Below are 18,297 nucleotides of genomic sequence, written 5' to 3' on the forward strand. Positions count from 1 at the left end.
TTCGGCACAATCCTGATCAAAATATTAGCTGCTTTTTTTTTTTTTGTCAGAAACAGACAAACGATCTAAAATTCATATGGAAATGTAAGAGACCCAGAATAGCCAAACAATCTTGAAAAAGAAGAATAAAGTTGGATACACATACCTCATGATTTCAAAACTTGCTACAAAACGAGATCAAGAAGAGTGATACTGGCATAGGACAGTCTGGTAGGTCAAGGCTACAGAACTGAGAATGCAGAAATAAGTCCATATCTATCTATGGTCATCTGACTCTTGACAGGGTGTCAAGACAATTCAATGGGGGAAGAATAATCTTTTCGATAAATGGATAGCATTTGGATAGCTACATACACAATACAATTGAAGAGCCACATACGAAACAATAAAATTGGGTGTCTACCTCACACCATATACAAAAAGTAACTTAAAATGGATCAAAAACCTGAACATAGGTGTTAAAATTTAAAACTCTGATAAGAAAATGTAGGCATAAGTTTTCTTGAACTTGGATTAGGTAATACCTTCTTATATATGACACCAAAATCACAATAAAAGAAAAAATAGATAAACTGGCTTCATCAAAATTAAAAATGTTATGCTTCAAAGGATACGACCAAGTCAAAGGACAAGTATCAAGAAGGTAAAAAGACAATCCATAAAATGGGAGAAAATATTTGCAAATCATATATCTGAGAGGGGTCCAGTATCAAGGATAATGAACTCCTATAACCCAACAAGAAAAAGACAAACAATCTGTTTTAAAATGAGCAAAGGATTTCAATAGACATTTCTCTGAAGATATACAAATGGTCAAAAAATACCCAAAGAGATTTTCAACATCATTAGTCATTAGGAAAATGCAAGTCAAAATCACAATGAAATCCCACGTCATGCTGATAAAATGGCTATAATAAAAAAATAAAAATAATAAAAGTACTGTATCATAATACAACAAGTGTTAGTGAGGATGTGGGAAAATGGGAATCTTATGCATTACTGGTGGTAACGTAAAATTGTGCAGCCATTGTGGAATACAATTTAGGCCCACTTCTCAAAAATTAAACATCACATGATTCAGCAATTGCACTCCTAGATATGTTTCCTGAGAATTGAAAACAGATCTTCAAACAAAAACATGTGCATGATTGTTCATAGTAGCATTATTCATATTTTGGAAACAACCCAAATGTCTATCAGTTGATGAATGAATAAACAAAATGGTATATCTATTCAGTGGAATATTATTGGGCCATGAAAAGGAACTGATATATGCTACAACACAGATGAACTTTGAAAACATTATGCCAATGTAAAAAGCCACAGATTGTATGGTTTATGCAAAATATCCAGAATAGGCAAATCCATAGAGACAGAAAGTAGATTAACAGTTGCTAGGGGCTGGGAAGAAGAGAAAATGGGATGTGACTGCTAATGGATATGTGATTCTCTTGGGGGTGATAAAAATGGAGTGAGAAAAACGTTTAAAAATTACATGATTGTACAACCTTCTGAATATATAAAGAACCACTGAATTATACATTTTAAAAAGGTAAATCTTACTGTAAGTGAAGTATAGCTCAGTAAAACTACTATTTAAAAAAAAAAAGGATTTCAGCTCATGAAGAAGGAATGATAGAATTAAAATCTAAGAATTTTGCAACTCATAATGAAGTAATGGATTTAGGCACTGATCATAAATGGCCTCCAAAACCAGGATTAAACGCTGATGGGGAATTTTATAACAAGTAGGGCAGAGTACCAGAAGATCTGAACCCACTGAACAAGCCTGATGTGTCAAAAAGAGACAAGACATGATGTGCTTCCTGATGGAAGTGTATACACAATTCTGCAATATTTCAACCCTCCCCACCTCCCAAAAGGCTTGAATTTAATCTAGACTCTAGATCTACCAGCTGAAATCGAATAGAGATTTTTTTTTTTTTTAATGTTCAAGGGCACTGTAGAAATGCAATCAGTAAAATCCAGACTGTGGGAAACAATACAAGACAAATGACATGGACCAAATAAGTGGCTTATCAAGTAGATCCAATGTGTGGGCTTTGTATGCATCCTGATTCTAACTAGCCAAATGCTTAAAATAAAATGTGAAAATCAGGAACATTTGAACGCAAACTAAACACTTGGTAACAAAAAAGAATTATTGTTACTTTGTTCAACGTGCTAATGATATTACAATTATGCTCTCTAAAAAAATCATTATCTTTTGGAAATATGTACTAAAATTGTATGGATAAGATTATGCCAGCTTTGAAATTCACTTCAAAATCATCTGTGGAGGGCAGGGTGAGTGGGACAACACTGACCACGCAAGATGGCCATTAATTGATAACTGTTGCAGCTGCATGACGGGTACAGAGGAGTTTACTGTATTAATCTATTTTCGCACATATTAAAATTCATCATCAAAATGTTTTCAGAAAAATTTACTAAGCGCCTTTTTGAACCATACACTATGGTAAGTGCTTTCATATACACTACTGTTCACTTAATTCCCAGTAAATCGTGCAGTACCTGAACACTCCTAGGGATGAAGTATCACTGAATGAATGAATCATTTCCTTCAATTCTCCAACAGTCCTCCCATACTGCAAATAGGGAAAACGGAGGCTCAGAGTTTAGGCAACATTATCCAGTTTTTATGGGGCAGACTCTTTCTGCTATGCCTGAAACATGAGGATTTAATTTTTTTCCAAAAAACAGGATGAAGGAGGGACTGGCTAATCTTTCGATCTACATATTTTACAAATCTTCTTCAGTAAAGAATGCTATGCTCTTTTTGCTGCTGTGGATACAAAAGGCATTTGGCCACAGGGTACAAAAATCAACTACTATTTCCACTCTCTTCCTCACTGCATCAATCCCCCTACCTACTATCAACCCAGGTCACTCATGCTGAGAACACTATATACCGTATTTTCCCACCTTGTGCCTCTTGGTGTTTGTAAGATTGAAAAGAAAGACAAAGATGTCAAAAGTCCAAAATATTCACTGGCAGCTTCAAAAAAACTGCATCGATCCACTTCTAAGTGACACCCGCAAAGCCTTTTCAAAGCCATTAACCTCTTACCTCTCTCTTTGCTTCTTGCTCCCAAATTCGCTTGGAAAATACTCTCAAAACTGTCTTTTCAAGGCTGGCACATATGCACGCACACATGTGCACCAGTGGCTTTGACATGCATTTGCTTTGCTCAGAAAAGTATAACAGACAAAGTCAGTGTTTTAATTGGGCAGAACCACCTTTTTAAATCAATTCCATAAATGTAAAAGAAAACCTAGATTGCTTTTCCCTTCCCACTTGTCCAAAATCTACATTAGTCCTTTTATCAAAGAAAAAGGGGGGAGGGTGGCATTTTTCTGCATTGATACTGACATCTTTTGGAATGTTCTTCTAAAGAAGCTATGTTTCATTCTATTTAATTTTTTAATCATTTATGTTTTTTAAAATGGTAAGTCATGCTAAATTCTATGTCTGGCCATGTCATGTAAGAATATTCCAAATAAAACCGAGCCAACATAAAAATAATTGAAAATCTAAACTCAATCCACACTCATGGATTGGCCTCCCTCCTCCTACCAGGCACCTTCCCCGGTGACGATCTTACAGCAAGCTCCTGGTGCATTGGCACAGGTAATGTGCAGGGGAAGCACATCAGTGATGAGCCAGAGAAGAGCAGAAAGTACGATGCAATGTCGATGGCATTGCATAGTCCACCCTGACTGTCGGTTTGGAAATGGAGATGCTAGTGGTCCTTGGTTTAGATGTTCACGATTCCGAGTGCTTTTACAGGAGCTAAAATAGTGTAATCCTGAGAAAGAAATAGCTGCTAATGAGACATCTAGAAGGGCATGCCCGGAGCCAGAGTGCAGAACACACAGAACCTCAAAGAGCCCTCTGGATCCGAGTCTTCGTTTCCAGGGATCGGCATCCCCTGAGCCATTCCTCCAGTAACCTTCCAAGTAGCTCAGCCCAGCCCAGTGAGGAAGCTTCACATGTGAGTCCTACTGGCCAAAGAGATAGCAAAGAAACCCCCTCCTTCGTCTGCTCCACCACTGACCCGTTCTGACGGCACAGGCGCAGCTGACAACATGTCAAGGACACAGGTCTGAGTAGTTCACTGGGGCCCCAAGTCACCCTAATTCAGAACATTAATAACCTAAACCCAACTTTTAAATGTTGAACTGAATGAAATGAACCCACCAGGTCCCCTTATCCACGCTGAACTAAAGAGAAAAGGCTCGACTCCGAATGCTTGTGTTTGAGTTGCCACTTTCCAACTACATGACTTTGGGTCATGACCCTTATAAGATGACAAACACAGCTTGATGATAAATAGCAAATGCAAAAGTCTTTTGAAAGCACAAAGCAAAGACTCATGTGAAACTTATTCCAAAAATAAGAGACTGAGATGAAAGTACCTCTACCTCCTCCTTCCCGCCCCTACTCCATGCCTTCTCTTTCTCCCGCCACCAAGCACAGTCATACTAGAGTTGCATTCATTCCCTCTGGACCTCTATTTAGTGTGGCTACTCCTCTCTCAAAACTCCAGGGGTCCCTGTAATTCACACAGCTCATCTCCTCATCTCCAAGCAGAGGGCGGCTCAGAAGGCGGAGTGAGCCAAGTAGCCAGAAATCAGTCCTATTTGTAAAAAAAAAAAAAAAAAAAAAAAAAAGGAAAGAAAAAACAAACAAACAAAAAAATCACAAACAAAAAATTTTCAACCAGAAACAGGAAAAATGTGAACTTTGCCAGAAGAGGGGGGCCTTAACTCTGTGGTAGGGCACCTCGTCACATCTCCATCACATGGAGGAACCCATACGCAAATGGGGAACCCACAGACAAATGGCTGTCATGGTGATACTCCAGTGTCCAAGGAGGGAGTTTGGGAGAAGTTGAATACACCTTGGCCAAATTAATAGTTCTCCCTCCCGCTCCCCCACCCCACTGACTTTCCCCCACAGACCTTCAGGTGTGCTTTCCTTGTAGCACCCACCACAAGATATCATGTGTTTACAGTTCTTCTGACCCCGACAAGTCTGACCATTGCTGTCACTAGACTCTAAGCATTTCCATAGATTACGTATTGTCATCTCCACAGCCACAGCCGCTGATGCTAACTGCTGCCCACAGTCTAGTGGAAGATGCTCCCTTTCATCTGGGAGAATTAACAAAGGAAGGCGAGAATGACGAAAACGAAGGTCCGACACCAGGGAGATCATTCTGGAGGTAAAACCTACTGGGCAGTTGGGGCAGTAGGTTTTTTTGTTAAAAAGGTAGCTTTTTAACAAAAGCTATCACTGTTTTTGTGAAAGAGTTAGCAGAATGATCTAGAACAGGTGTGCCGAAGTGAGATGCTTCCAGCGGCAAACAAGTCATTTAAACAAATGGAGGGGGCTGGTTGGGGACTGGTGAACCATCCACACTTGTCTAAGAGGCGGAGGCTACTCGACACCACACTTCCCCGTGGGAACGGAGGGCCAGTGTAGATGTACATTTCAGTGTTCCAGGAGAACCAGAAAATTTCGGGGTTCTTGTAGATTATCTCAAGTTTAATTGGACTTAATTTCAACATTATGTGGCTCAAACAAAAATGTGTCTCTAGGCCAGGTACTTCCGCTAAGCCCTCAGTCTGTGACCTGAGCCAGATTCTTACCCACCTCAGCTCCACAGAACGGATTTTAAGCCAGACTGACTCAAATGGACAGAATGAAATCTTGTCACAAAAACAGCAGTGTTTCTTCCTCAAGTCTGAACTACAAATGTCAAAAGAGGGGCTGGGCAATGAGAACTGCAGAGCCTTCCAAAGATGGTCTGCTGTGTCCCCCAGAATGACTTCCACCTACTCCTCCAGGCTGACACTCTCTCTCCCCTTCCGTCGTCTGCCCCAACTGCCCAGTAGATTTTACCACCAGAACGATCTCCCCGATGACTGACCTTCGTGTCTGTCACTACACTGTAGGATTCATTCTCCCCTTCCTTTGACAAATGATGGTGCCAAAGAAAATGTCAGAGAGGAACTCTTACCCTCGTGGTGTTGATGTAACACACTCTGCCGTCATCCTGCTCGGCGGAACGTCCATCATCATCCAAGAAGCTCCGCCTTTCTGCCCCCGCTGGAATGTGTGGTCCGCATGGGCATTTAGTGGCCAAAAGGAAGAGAAATACTATGCTGTACGAAGCAATCGCTGGGAATCAATCTCACCTGCAGGAGAAAGCACGAGACAAGTTGTAACTCCAAGTAGAAACACACCCAAGACGTCCAATCTCCAAGTCGGCACAAGAGCACTTTACTGATCCTCCCCGTATCTTAGACCCCATCCAGCTCAGGGAGGGGCTGGTCTTTTCCCCCCACGGAATCATCGCTCCCACTGGACACGCAGATTGAGAGACATTGTCACGAAGCCGCAGGATTTACAATCGCTCTCAGGCCCAAGGACTCTCAGATCTTGACTGTAGTGGACGCTTGGGGCATCTCCACTGAAGCCAACAAAACATCCAGAGATAAACCGAGGCACGCGGATGAGCACTGCAGTCATTCACCTCCCACAGTTTCTTTCAGGAGCTTTGCCCTCCCACCTAATTCATCAAGGATATACTCATGAATCTCCAATGAATACATTTTAATCCATCCCAGAGACCAAGTTCTGCGTGCGCCCGCCCTAATAGAATTAACACTGCTGCTCTAATTTAAAATCGATAGGTTTCAAAGGCTGGCCGAATTCGATTTTGCTTTATTTGTTCATTGCTATATTTCACAGATGAGAAATGACTCTATGGGCTGGATCTGAGTCCTCTGGTTAATGAAGGTGTGTGGGGGCGGGGGGAGTTGTAAATAGAGGGAGAATTTAGTTTGTATCAAAAACAAATAGAAGGACAAATTTCAATTCTCTCTCTGAATAAAATAAAGGAAACGAAAAAATTCAATTCCCAACAAGGTAAGCCTTACCTCATGTCGACGCATTCCCAAAGCTTTCTACTAGTCTCTAAGCATCCATCCATTGATTTTCATGTTTTCCAATCAATGCCAGGTCCAAAGGAGTAGAGTTTCGGGAGGGAAAAGAAAAGATTGATTCTGAGCTTCTGAAAGAAAATGAAAGAAGTGCCTCTGGCTCTGTCAGCCACTAGGCAAGGTTCATTCTAGATTACGATCTGCAGAGCATGATGCCAGAGGCAGGGGGGTTAAGAACGAGACTGGTGCCTGCCGCCCCTCTCCACTGACGTGAGGGGGCCACAGATCCAAAACCAAATATTAAACAAGTAACTGGTGTCCATCCTACCAGCATCAAGGAATGGAGAGGGACAGCCGGTGCCAACGAACAATGGGCAGAGCCATCCTTCAGTGATTTTCTACCTCCAATAGAGTTGATAAGGAGAAATGTTCCAGAAAAAAATTGCCTCTCCATCCAAACTGAACTTCTGAGATAAAATTCTTGGCAGAAGAGTTAGAGAAATCTCAACAGGGCTAAAGAGAATCACTTCAGGAGCTAAAATCCTCCTCCCCCACTTCCTCCTGCGAGGCCTCCCGGCCGTACGCCACTGGGTCAGCCTCAGGTGTCTGTGGTCCAGCCAAACGAAGACACACTACTGCACCTTTTTAAAGGATGCAGCACACACGTGTAGTCTTCCTTTCCCTGTCAGATGTTTTCCCAAATGTAGCACATTCCAAGGGAAGGTAAGACTAATCTGGCTGGGAGAGAATTAATTAACTGCAAATAGCTTTGATATGACTATATTAATTACCAAAACAAAAAGTGAGCAAGTACTTAGGCTGTTCAGCACATCTAGAAGACACCCAAGCACTGCTGGGCACCGGCAGACCACAGAGGACCGGGCTGGCCCAGGGACAGGCTTCAAGGTTAGCCAGGTGTATCTGCTTTACAGAAACGGGTAGCTAGTGGGCCCTCCGTCAACATCCGATGGATGAATAACACCCCAGGCTGTCCCTTTCTCTCTCCCTCCACCAGAACGCAGAATTCTTATGCCTCACCTCATTTCCATCACCATGTTTCCTGTCCAAAATACTGGATTTGGGAGGGAAAATGTAATACCAGTCAATCTCTCTAGGTGTGAATTTATGTCACTTTACATCTCCTTAGGGCATTCACATTCTAAGTGTGACCTCTGCACAGAAAATAACTAGCTTTTTCTGAGTCCCTACAACATGCCAGGAACCTTCCCTTCTCTGTCCTCAACCGCTATAAGTAGTAAACGTTGTTATTCCCATTTTGTAGCTGGAACTTCAAGGCTCAGAGACGATACCTGCCTCAAGTCCCACATCTAATAAGTGCCAGGGCCAGGATTCCAATGCAGGTAGATCTGCCTGATTTCAATTCGCGTAGAAAATCGAGATCCACTTTTAGTTGTTGGGGACAGTTAAGGAAGGATTGGGGGAGGTGGGCAGAACATGGCCCAAACTGGCAGGCTTTGGAGAAGAAAAATGCGCACATCCACTAGAGCCTCCCCCTGCTGCTTCCAAACCCCAGTAAATGTTTCTATTTCTCTGTGTTCCTACCACTCCTATGAGTGTGTGACTGTTCAGAAGAAGACAGTATCATTTGTGACTTAGCATTTAAACAGATTTCTGACTTTGCTGAGTGATTCAGCAGGATCCTGGCAAAACACATCAAGTTCACCCAAGTGTTGCTAGTCTCTGTAGAATTCTTCTCTTCATAAATAAAAAGGGAAACTCTGCACCATTCTTGCATGGCTATATTTCCCGGTGGGTTGATGACAGCATCCCAAACGTACAAAATGACTGCCTCCATTATTGAAAGGGAAAAGGTGAAGATAAGGTGACATCTTGGACTCTTTCATCGTCCAGACACCTGACATCCAATCTTGGAATATAATGAGGACTATCAAATGGAAAGGCAGAGTACACAGGAGTGATAATGACCCTGTACCCTTCTCCCAGGACTCAGAATCACAAGAATAAGGTTGTTCTCCAAAAGTTAAAACTATATAATCGGCGCCTGAGAGATCAAAGCTGACAGTGCAAGTGACATTATAGCACAGGTATGTGTCCTCTTGTGCTTGCATAGAATCTTTAGTGGACCAGTCATCGCTCTGCGCACATTCTTCTGAAATGTTGTCACCTCAGTGCCACCCAGTAGACTGAGAAAGCAGCCAGTTAGGTAGAGTGTCCTAATATCAATCTTCGTATTATTTATCCCTGTTACACGATGGTGTTTAACACATTTTTATTGAACCAATTCCTCTCCCCCAAGCCAACCAGACTAAAGAGTAAATTAATTAAAAGAATCAATAAGGATAATGAAAGGCAGCCGGTCAGCAAAGGAAGCAAAGGAGAAAACATCAAAGTTGGTTCCCAAGACACGTCCCAGCATTTTCTACAAGAGACTCTTATCCTGAAGATGCAGCATCTCCAACCCTGATGAGATTCATTGTGAGTGGAGTGTTGAGTGTCCAGGCCTCAGAGCTTCAGGCAGCATTAGATACCCTAACTCTGGCCTCTTGTTCTGATCCAAGGTCCCCAAAGCACCTCCTGGAAATTTCAGTTCCCTGGCACCTTGCCAACAAGGAGCATACGAGCTATGCAGCCAACACCGGTGTCCACTCTGTCTACTAGTTCTATTGATTAGTGGAACTTAACAAGACAAGAAGGTTCATCACTTAGTTTCCTGTGAGTTTCTATGCCAGTCAACCTCCTAGAGTCTGATCGGTTCTGGGACGCTGGAAAGTGAGTTTGCGAAGACCGTGGCCTGTGATGAGCTTACCAGGTAAATGACACCTCTGAGCACCCTCCCGGAAGCCAGCCGACTTCCCTGGAGACATCTTGAACTTGCAAACTTCGACATTTTGAGGCCAGAGAATTCTTTTTGTGTGGTGGGGAGGAGCTACCTTATTTATGCACTATGAGATATTTAGCAGCATCCCTGGTCTCTACCCACTAGATGCCAGTAGCATGTCTCCTCCCCTCCTCCAAAGGCTCTGATAACCAAAAGTGCCTCCAGATATTGCCAAATGTCCCCAGGAGGGCAAAATCATCACTAGCTGTAAACCACTGCTCTAAAGTGAAAAGACTGCAGACACCTTTTAGAAGCCTTAAGTTCAGAACGCTCAGAGCAACAGACCGTACTAATACTTCATCTGCTGACAGGAGCTGGGGATAGTCCCCCAAATGCTTGTGCTTTCAGAATTCGATCATGGCGTTTCTGGTGTCAGACAAGCAAAACTCGGCAAATGAGGCAAGATAAAAGCAAGGTTAACCTTTTTGCTGAAACTCAAAGCACGCTTCGTGCAATTTAAGTCCAGAGTAAAGGTTAGTGATTTTTCTCTGAGAGTCTGTCTTATATTTGCTAACATTTTCAGTGGCAGAATGACATGCAGTGCACATGCACTAATATAGTTTCAAAGAAGAGGCCTGCCTCGGCTTTCTGCAGGTAGTGGTGCTCCAGCTAATCACACCCACTCTTGACCAAAACCCCAGCCTTGTGGAGGCCAACTGGAGTCCCAGGAAAAATGCAAATATGCATCTGTTTTGTGGTCTTGCCACTATGTATCAAACACAGACCAATTTATAATAAAATCTGAAATGACTCTGGGTGGTAATCATACAATAGAATATATAGATGTCGAATTATAATGTACACCTAAAAATTATATAATTGTATTAAACAATGTTACCCCGATATACTTAAAAAAAATTCTGAAATGAAATAATAATAATAATAAAAGGTGACATCCGACCCTACCTCCATCTTGCTCTAACTAATGAGAATTGTGGTTCAAGGTTTTGCTTTAATAAAATTAAAACATTGCAATCAGACTACCATAATTGTATTTACTGTACCAGAAAATTTGTACTTATATTTAAATCCTGTAAAATCCTATAATCCAAAGTAATCAGAATAATACAACACCTTCTAGGTGATTCAGATAGATTACTAAGAATATCTCCCAACCACTTACTTTTTCCAAATTACCAAATTTCAATAAGTATATTAAAATATGAGAAATCCTTGCATTGCCAATGATTTTTTTCTTAATTTTTTTTTATCTGTCCTAGGAAGAAAAGGAAAACTCCTCAAGATCTAATATATTCAGGGATTAAAAATAAATTTCTAAAAGCTCTGGTCTTCAGAGAGGAAAACCAGTGAAGACTTTCTAAAGCAAAGCCTCTAAATGATATTTGAAAGGTTAATATAAATTTGATTTCTCTTGGCCATCCAGAATGAGTGAATACCAGAAACCCCTAAGGCTGGAGGCACGGGTAACTAACCCCCACCCTCCTCACCTCTGGTTCTCTGTTCCTAGACTACCTCCCCCTAGGGAGCTGAAGGAGGCCGCAGGCTGATGCTGAGTCACCAAGTCGGCTCTGAAGACAATCTACGAAGAGGGAAGCCAGGAAAACCCTGTGGAAGGGTGTGTGCCTCATAAGAAGAAGCAAAACCACACAGCCACGGACCCCAGCACGGTCATCCCCGTGAGTCAACAAGGCTCGGGGCCACCCTGATGTGACCGCCACCTTTCCACCGACTCCAAGTAGGAATGGCCTGGCTCGCTCCACCTTGCCGGCGTGCTCCAGCAGCGGGGCTAGACAAATGCTGGGGCCCTGGCCTCAGCCAGGAAATGGTCAAGATATCAGCCCACCTGGAGGCGTTCGACCCTGTGCTCAGTCTCATCTGTCCCCACGTTTTCAAAGACTGATGCATCAAAGTCTGCACCGACACAGCGATAAAAAGGACCTGAAAGTAAGCAGTTTGAGAAGGTATAGGGGGAAAAAAAACATATGTGATGATAATAGGGGTGTAAACTGATGAAAAGAAACCTTCTGGTTTCTACAGTTAGACACCGAGGAAATGAATCAGATACGCGTACAAGGATGTATGGACAAGGATGTTTCCTGCCCCGTTAATTATTCATAAGAGCAAAAAGCCAAAGGCGACCTAAATGTCCATCAATACGGGAAAGATCAAATAGATGAGGAGGTAGCTGTGTAACGACAGACTCTCTGGCCACTAAAAATGCTGGAATAATAATAGTAAGAGTTCCTGTATACGATCAGGCCCCGTCTACACGTTTGCATGTCTGAACCCGCTTAATCCTCCAACACTTGTACAACCAGTATTTTCATTTTACAGATGGAGAAACTGGTAAATAGAGACATTAACTAACAACTCTCAGGGTCAACAGCTATGAAAGGGACCTTTGTGGTTTGAATTCAAACGATAATGCTCTAAAGCCATTCTCTTAGCCTCTCTGTTCTACTGCCTGTAGATTCATAAGACAGTCACAATAGGGTAGGTAAGAAAAAAAGAAAGTAATTCGTAATTTTTTAAAAAGTAGGTAAAAAAAAAGAAAGTAATTAGTAATTAATACAATATATGGCATGATCTGATCTTTATAAAATATGTCTAATCTTCTAAAGTGATAAAAACATCTATAAGAATATACACCAAAATGTTAAGTGCATTCTGTGTGGGAGATGGAATTTGGGGTAATTTTTGTTTTCTACTCTACCTCTCGATATTGTGTGAATTTCTTTATAAGTATCACTTGTAAAACACTTAATGAAAATAATTATTTCTACTCGGGAAAAGAAAAGGTCCTTATCACCCTCCATCGGTGGGGGTGGGGGGGAGGCGTAGACGTGAGGTGAACTTACATACAGATTTGGGTGAGACAGAATCTTCGTCCAAGATGCTCTTGTGTCATTTGTAGGAATCATAAGCTTCTGCTGTTTATTCACATCTGCTTATGGCAGGCACTGTCCTGAGAACGACGGAGAACAAAAGACAACATGGCTCTTGCCTTCAGAGTTTAAAAGAGCATACATAGAAAAACTTGCGGGAAAATAAAAAGGTAAATAAATAAGGAGCCTTCTCACTTTAAGGAAGAAGACATCCGGTGCCTTGAGATGAGGTCAAGGGTTTCGCCGGGATAGGGAAATGGGGACAACTAAATGAACAGGTGGTATGTGAGCTGAGCCCTGAGGGCCGGGTCAGATCCCAACAAGTAAAGAAGACAGGTAAGAAGGCTCTTCTCCAAGCAATAGGAAGAATGCTTGCAGAGACGTGGAGACTAGAAAGCTCACGGAATGGCCAGGATCTAACCCTATGATCTAGAGATAATTATACAGATCTTCGTAGAATATAAAGAAGTCTGCCTGTACTATCCACACCTTTGTGAGCTGGGAATGACAGGTCTGAAACATCCTTGGGAAGGGAGAACAGTAGGCATGGGAATGGCTGAAACAAAGGGACCGTAACCCAGGTCTCCCTAACTCTTTAGCCACGAGGAACCAGAAAGATATTTAAAAAACAAAAACAAAACAAAACAAAACAAAACCTCTTGGAGTTTTACTGCTGGTGCTAGAACATCTTAAAAACTAGAGGCTAGCACTGGGTACAGCAACTCACCAGGAACAGCAGGTCGGACACAGGGGCAGTGGACTCCAGCAGTGCCTACCGAGATGCAGACAGGGCGAACAGGAACACCGGCAGCATTTCATTGGATGGCTCCAATTATCTTTCGGAGCCCACTTAATCGATTCTCCACCTAACAGAGAAGGGTCTGTAGAAAGAACTCAGGAGGCCCTTGAACTTAACTGCAGGGTAGGGGGTAGGGGGGTGTGAATCTTGATTTTCACTAACTGAAATTTAGCAATTTCTCTTATGAAAAATGCAGGCAGCGGTCCAGGGCAGTATTAGCAGTGCCTGTGACTTTGCCAAAATATAAATCCCAGATAATTTAACATCATATCAGAGTTGTTGCAGCTCTCCCAAAATATCACGTGTGCTCATTATTACTCTGAAATCACGGTAGTTACAGATCTACCGCTAGATCTTCTTCCATGAGTGAATAAAGAAGCACATGTATTGCTAAATCATAATAGTTCGATGAAGACAATTGGCTTCATATCCTGTGGTTGTTATTTTTTGCATTTAAACACACTATTCTGGAAAGCGGTCCATCGGCATCCCCAGACTGCAAAAGGGGTCCATGACACGAAAAGGATTAAGAATCGCTTAGCTAGAGATCTGTTAAAGTGTAGGTCACATCGCGTCACTTCTACGTTCAGTCCTTCAGTAGCTCCCACCTCACTCAGAGTCAAAGCCCCCTTCCCCACTTTACGCATCTGGTTTCCTCCCCCACTCCTCTCCCTCTCTTTCGTTCCCATCCAGCATGCCGGTCTCTGTACTGCTCCTTAAATGAGGCACATTTTTGCCTCTGGGTCTCTGCACTGGCTGATCTCTGCCTGGAATGCTCTGTCTCCAGGTGGCTGTTGGCTTGCTTCCTCACTGCCCTCAGGTCTTCACTCAAATGATACCTTCCCAATGAGGCCTTCCTGGGTTACCCTAGCTAAACCCCCCAATGAATATCCCCCTTCGTTGCTTTATTTGTTTTTATCTTTAGCATTTATCAAATTCCTAAAATACACTTAAAAACATATACTTTATTTCTTTCTCTTATTTATTGTTCATTTCCTGACTCAAATATGAGCTCCATGAAGGTAGGAATCATCGTCTGTCTTAAGCAACACCATATCCTCAGTGTCTAATGCCTCATCTGACACGTAGTAGGTTCTTCAAAATCATTTGGTGAATTTAATTAGTGAGTTAATTAGTCAGTTGACAATTGTTAGGATGAAGGTTAGGAATAGCTACTGGATGCTTCCATTCTATGTCAAATTTTAAAATCTCTTGCCCGCAGCCTTACTGGTAGAAACGAAAAATCATAGCCAATGTGCTTTTGAAATTGTGGTCACTGCAGAAGAGAAGTAGCTTATTTGTCAGCCACTGCAGAAGGGAGATACAGTTTTTCCATAATAAAAAGAGTTTTCATCAAAGACAAGGTAGTTCATTTCAAACCCATATTCATAAACAACAAGCTATTCGATCAGGCGATATTATAAAGCAAATACAAAAAATGGAAATGGGAAAATTGGCATATGGCATAAAAACCAATCAGAGCACACTAACTCAGACTGCAACAGAGGTGATGCTGGTCGATAAGATCACCCCACGGATTCCACCTGGTCAATGATGGAAGGAAATGGACAATAGACGAACATATGAGCGAATGCAGGTAACACATCACCACTTGGGCACTGCTCGACTTAGCCTGCTGCTGTTAAAATGGAGAATTATTTATTTGAAGCCCCTGCTGCTTATGTACTAAAATAGCAAAAACACATTCAACATGGGTAAGATCTGAAGTTGGCAGGACAGTCTTCCCAGACACGCGAAGTACCTCACTCCATTTGATACCCTGGCAGTGCTCTGTTTTAATAAGTACAACCAAAGATAAGACTGGACTCCTCGGAGGTATAAACGTAAGCCAAGGGCAAATGAAGAAAACGCTATTTTATATAATATACATCTTTATAGAGATATGCTCAAGTTACTCATGCTAAAAAATAACACAAAATTAAATCTCCCAACCCCAAATGCCTCTTTGCAACACAGCTTCTTCAAATCATTTTTTACACTCATCCTTCTTTCTCCTCCTACAGTTCTTGCCCTAACTCTCCTGTAAGTGTTTTTGCAAAGGGCATCTCCAAATGAGCATCCCCAAATCCAGATCACCTGTCCCAGGCGTTGTCGCTGCCGACCTCCCGGCCCCTGACATCACTCATCTGACTACTCATTCTTGATTTCCTGTGAAACTCTGCTTCCTCTTCTCAAACCTTAAATCTGAGATCACAGGCAGGTGCCCAAAATAATGAAGGAGGACACCTGGCTGCTGTGACAAGGTGGAGAGTACTGACCCTGACCGCTGTCCCTTATCTGTGGGCATCAAGTGGTTGGCTCTCCCAATCTGTCCAGAACACCCACACATCTTATTTTCATGGTAACTTTCCCAATTTTTCACATGTTGGCAACTATTGTCTTTAATGTTTTAATACTATAAACCAAATCACACAAATCTGCAGCCTGGATGCAATCTGCAGACCTCAAATCCGTGCCTCTCCCCATCCCATGGGCTCCTCCTCTGCTCTTTGACGATTTCATCTAACGACCACAGCACCCAGAGGTATAACTCCATCCAGATCCCCTCCTACAGTTCAGGTTCATATAACTGCCCACTGGACATGTTCATTTATATGACCCCTTGGGACATTAAAATAAACACGCCCACATTTTCCCTTCGATTCCCAAACATACTTCAAATCTCTTTCCCTCCCCTATCGCTCCTGCCTCTGCTTTTATTCAGACGCTCCGTGTTTTCCACGATTAACTACAATAATCCTCCCTGCCTTAGGCCCGTGCCCTTTCCCATCCTCAGATTCATGCCTCATGCCAGCTAATGTTACCTTCCAAAATGCACAGGCTTAAAGTCCTCTGACAGCTCCCTTTGCCTTTGGGATAAACTCTGGATTCAGACTGCTTGAGTCTGAATCCCAGCTTTACCACGCACTAGCTGTGTGACCTTGGGCAAGTCATTTAACGTCTCTGAGCCTTGGTTTCCTCATTCGTAAAATATGGATACAAAATATCGCACATCACATAGAGCAGTTATGAGGATTAAAAATTATACAATGAAAATAAAGCCCTCTGTGCTTCGTGCATAGTAAATGCACAGTTAAATGTTCGCGGCCGTTATTTTTTCTCATCCATTATCCTCATTGGCCACAACCCAACTCAAAGTCTAGAACTATAAAGAATTACTTAAAATTCTCTAAAATTATCCTCACTTCTCACTTGTCTGTCTGCTCAGAATGCCCTCAAGATTCATATTCTCTTTCCTATTCTCCAGAACCAAGCCCTGACCCCAGACCTCTCCCTAACCTCAAACCAGGCCGCCCACCTCTACCCACCAGCGCCTGCCTCCATCCGAGCAGAGTATTGAACTTGCTGAACTGCAGTAGCACAATTTCCTCAACACTGAGGCCCGTAATCTTTGCATCCTTAATGCCCAGCATGAAGTAATGAATGAACTAATGCGCTCTTTAATCCCCAGATGAACCCAGAGAGGCAGACATTCTTATGACCCACCATTTATGAATGAGAAAATCGAGATTCAGAATGGTTAAGGATGGAGGGGAAGTGGCAGCCCAGAGCCCAAGGCCAGCTGCCTCAGAGATGTCCATGCTAGGGAAGAGAGTCACACACTCTCCTCCTGTTCATCGTGGTTTGTTCTGTGACCTTACAGACCAGGCCCATGTCCATAGAACACACTTTACTTTTGTCCTATCATCTCCCTAAATGAGTGTAGGGAAAATACAAATGACTTTTTAACATCTTGTGCTCTTTCTATGAAGAGCTACGTAATATCTACAAAGGTCATTACATGGAGCACAAGTGATCTGCAGACGAGTCGCAATGTTTTCTGGGCTTACCTCTGCAAAGGATGTACACCCAGCCTTCTTTACAGTGTCTATTACAAAACCATTTTTCTAGCAAACACTCTATAGTGCTTACTTTGTACCAAGCACGGCTTTAAATGCCTTACTTATCTATCTTAAGGGAGATGCTATTATTATTCCCACTCTGCAGATGAAGAAAATGATCGCAGAGAGGTTAAATACCTTTTCCCAGACAGTAAGTAATGGAGCTAAGATTCAAATTCAAAGGTAAGAGCACAGACTCTGTACCTTGCCTTCCCCGATTTGAATCCCAGTTCTGCCACTTTCTAGTTGTACGTCTTGGGAAAATTATTGAAATTTCTCTTTGATATTTCTTCTGATAGATAGATGATAGATACAAATTATATAATTTAATATAAGATGATAATACATAAAAGTATTGTTATGAGAATAAAATGAGTTAATATGTATATCATGTTTAGAACAGTACCCAGCACTTAACATAAGTGCTATATAAATACTTATTTTTTTTATTATTATTATTAAGCATGGCCAGAGCCCTAAGTATCATTTGCATAAGAACTGGAATTCTAAGTAAGCAGGCTTTGCCTCATCTATTTGATGCTATCTAGACCCTCTCCCCCAGGTAGACACACCTGCAGCCGGACCACCTGCAGCAGGACTGGGAAGCCAGCAGAGTCCCTCTGCAGGACCTGGTCTCCTGTGCCCCTCCCAGGAATCCCTCACTCCCCTTTGGCAAACACCATCTGTGTGTTTGCTCCGTGTTCCCCTTTCAAAACCAGCAGGAAAGGCTGTGAGATTAGTCTTTACGCCCTCACATCTCTCAGGGTTCTTTGACTACAAGCAAGAGCAGCTGGTTTGAACAACAACAAATCCAGTTTTGGTCAGAAGGCGTCTGAAGCTCTGGGGCTCAAAGAGAAGTCTGAAGAGCCATACCTGGAATCAGGCAGGAGCCAGGCCACTTCAGAAATCAAGGAATGG

The 18,297-nt window shown here is 42.4% G+C and overlaps 1 protein-coding gene across 1 annotated transcript in view; it reads right to left on the reverse strand.

Annotated features, from left to right (window-relative positions):
• The window catches only part of KCNS3 (potassium voltage-gated channel modifier subfamily S member 3), a 36,408-nt gene that overhangs the window by 8,067 nt on the left and 10,044 nt on the right, over positions 1-18,297 (reverse strand). Inside the window, 4 exon segments of the mRNA XM_039887795.1 lie at positions 6,048-6,225; positions 6,970-7,103; positions 12,652-12,758; positions 13,406-13,544. The gene's annotated coding sequence lies outside the window, so the exon portion shown is untranslated.

Source organism: Pteropus medius, unplaced genomic scaffold (genome assembly GCF_902729225.1).
Source record: "Pteropus medius unplaced genomic scaffold, Ma_sr-lr_union100, whole genome shotgun sequence".
Lineage (NCBI taxonomy): Eukaryota > Metazoa > Chordata > Mammalia > Chiroptera > Pteropodidae > Pteropus > Pteropus medius.